The following is a 3,631-nucleotide window of genomic DNA, read 5'->3' as shown; positions in this document are numbered from 1 at the left end:
CGTTTGCGTGCAATGGTGTTTTGGACTATAAATGATTTCTCAGCCTATGGAAACTTGAGCGGTTATAGTGTTAAAGGACATTTTGCATGTCCGATTTGTGAAGAAAACATTAGTTACCTTCAATTGAAGCATGGTCAGAAGACAATTTATACAAGACATCGGAAATTCCTTCCTCGCAATCACCCTTAGCATAGATTGAAAAAAGCATTCAATGGAAGTGCCGAGGATGAGGTTGTGTGCAAACCCCGCAATGGTGAAGAGGTGTATAACGAAGTCAAAAACATTAACATTGTATTTGGAAAACATCGTAAAAGTACTTATGCAAAAAATGTTTGGAAGAAGCGATCAATATTTTTTAATCTTCCATATTGGTCTATAATTGATGTTCGACATTGTATTGATGTGATGCACGTAGAAAAAAATGTTTGTGGAAGTGTCATCGGAACTTTATTAAACGTGAAAGGGAAGACCAAAGATGGGATAAAAGCAAAACAAGATTTGGCTGACATGGGAATTCGAACAGAGTTACATCCATAGACAATAGGTAGACGCACTTATTTGCCCCCAGTCTGTCATACTCTTTCTAAAAAAGAAAAACAAAGTTTTTGTAAGTCTTTAAGAAGTGTGAAGGTTCCACAAGGTTATTCTTCTAATATTAGTAACCTTGTTTCTATGCAAGAGCTGAAGTTAGTTGGTTTAAAGTCTCATGATTGTCATATATTGATGTAAAAATTGTTACCGGTTGTTATTCGAGGCATATTACCTCCTTCTGTTAGGAGTATTCTGACACGTCTTAGTTTGTTTTTTAATGCCATTTGCAAGAAAGTTGTTGACCCTCGATGTTTAGATCAATTGGAAAATGAAGGAATAAGACTACTATGTGAATTGGAAATGTATTTTCCACCTTCTTTTTTTGATATCATGGTTCATTTGATTGTTCATCTAGTCCAAGAAATTCGAATATGTATGCCGGTTTACCTAAGGTGGATGTATCCTGTTGAAAGATACATGAAAATCTTAAAGAGATATGTCAAGAATCAGTATAGACCAGAAGCTTCAATCATAGAGCGATACATTGCAGAAGAAGCCATTGAATTTTGTTTAGCTTACATGCCAAGTTGTGAACCACTGGGTCTACCTAAGAGCATAAATGAAGGAAGATGTGAAGGTAAGGGTCGTGGTGTGAGGATTCAACGTGTGAGTAGAGAAGAAGTTGATCAAGCTCATTTGTACATCTTAAACAACATTGATGATGTTATTCCTTACATTTCTGAACACGTTAATGAAATAAAGGCAATACACCCAAGAATGAGTGAAAAATGGCAGCTTAATGAACAAGTCAAAACCTTCTTACCATGGTTTAAGAAAAAGATTTATGCGACTCCAAATGTTTCTGAAACTCTATTGAGGCTATCTCGGGGGCCGAACACAGATGTCATTAAATATGGTGGGTACTATATTAACAATATCACTTTTCAGACAAAGGAAGAAGATGATAAAAGTAGAGTTCAAAATAGTGGGGTTACAATAAAAGCTGAGTCATTGCACTTTTGTAGTTCTAAAGACAAAAATCCAATCACTGCATCAATTAGTTATTTTGGAGTAATACAAGAAATATGGGAAGTGGATTATGTCAGGTTTAGAGTCCCTGTTTTCAAGTGTAAATGGGTTGATATAAATTCTGGAATCATTACAGATGGCTCTGGTTTCACATTGGTAGATCTGACAAAGATGAGTTTCACTGATGAACCATTTATTATGGCAAGTCAAGCAAGGCAAATATTCTACGTCAGCGATCCAGCGAATGAAAAATGGTCAGTTGTTTTGGAAGGGAAAAATGTGCACGATTTTGATGATGAAGAATCTCTTGATATTCTTGAGACAACATGTAGCACATCAAGACCCATTGAAGTCTCTATTGATGACGTTGCCGATGACATACATGCAATTCGTAGTGACCATGATGAAGGGTTCTGGGAGAAAACAATATGTTAATGAGTAACGTCTTCATTTTTGTTTAGAATTTATATGAATTTTTATTTTGATGAATATTTCAATTTCAATTCATACTAACCTTGTATATATTTTTTAGGTATGTCGACCTCAGACTCAGGATCAACACACAGTAGACGTACACGAGGAGCGACACGTTTGCCAGAAGCGACATCCGGATAGGTTCTTGGGCAGAGGATACATGTTCATCTTGACCCAAGAACCGGTGTGGCATCAGGGCCAAATGCTGATAGATTTAGAAGTCATCTGGGTAAGATAGCCAAAACCTATGTTTCTATCCTTCATCCAACTTGGGATCACGTCCTAGAGGTGGAGAAGAACCTCTTATGGCAAGATGTTCAGGTATACTTACTTAAACCAAATTTGATGTATTCATTTCTTTGATCTTATTATGTTATTAACATTTTTCTTGTTTTAAACAGCTAAAATATGATATTCTAGACATAGTTTAGATGAGGAGGAAAATCTTAACACAGATATGTAAGATGTGGAGAGATTTCAAGACAAGGCTAACACATATGTATGTATTTGGAGACAGACAACATGAGAATCCATGTAAGGAATATCCATTCACAGAAGAAGAATGGATGCAGTTTCGTAAATCTAGAGAGACTGAGGAATGGAAGGTATTTATCTTAACCAACAACGTCTTCAAAGCAGTTTTTATTATTATATAGTTATGCATAAAAATTGTTTTACAGGGTAAAAGGTTAGCCGCCCAAGAAAGGCAAAGGCTAAATGATGCACCACACGTGTTATCACGAGGTGGTTATGCGAAACTGGAGGAGAAACTTAGGAAAAGTCGAGCGGATGAGTTGGGGCTTGAGTCCCCGGACATAGCACCTCCACCTACAAGGTACGAGATGTGGAAGGCTGCTCAAACGAAATCAGATGGGAACATGACATCTGCCTCAGCCGTATTGATCTCATAGAGAATTGTAAGTTAAAATTTTAAACATTGTTTGATTATGTATTTATCATATTGTCGCAACCGAAAAATCGCGACGGGACGACGACGATCCAAAAAAAGAAACGAGTTATAAAAAAAAGAGTTTGGAGTCGCCACCATAGTTTATTCTGGAAAACTACGGAAAAACCATAAAATGATAAGGCAAGGTCCACGAAAACCAAAGATTAGGTTCGGGAGTCGGTTACGTGTGGGGAAGGTGTTAGCACTCCCACAACGCCTACCCTAAGGCAGTACCTTTAACTAAATACGCGAATTTGATGTGATTTGCAAAATGTTTAATTTCCCCTAAAAAATAAAACTCTAAAGAAAACAAAATATTTTTTGTGTTTGGAGAATTGTTTGGAAAGTTTGGATTTTTGGGAAAGTGAGCCTGACAAGGACTGGCCTTGCTCCTACGTATCTCCACTTTTGGTAGAGAATCAAGGATAACGTAGTTCTGGCTAATTGCTTAGGAAATGTTTAAGAATTGATTGTTTTTTATTTTTGAAAGAAAGAGGAAAAGGTTTTAACACAAGGCTGACGCGAACGGTCGCACGTGTGCTTAAACCTTTTAAAATATTTTATTATTTTTGAAAGAAGTAGGAAAAGATTTTGACACAAGGCTGACGCGAATGGTCGCACGTGTGCTTAAACCTTTTAAGATATTTT

Source organism: Vigna radiata, unplaced genomic scaffold (assembly GCF_000741045.1).
Source record: "Vigna radiata var. radiata cultivar VC1973A unplaced genomic scaffold, Vradiata_ver6 scaffold_309, whole genome shotgun sequence".
Lineage (NCBI taxonomy): Eukaryota > Viridiplantae > Streptophyta > Magnoliopsida > Fabales > Fabaceae > Vigna > Vigna radiata.
Note: the sequence above shows the minus strand (reverse complement) of the source record.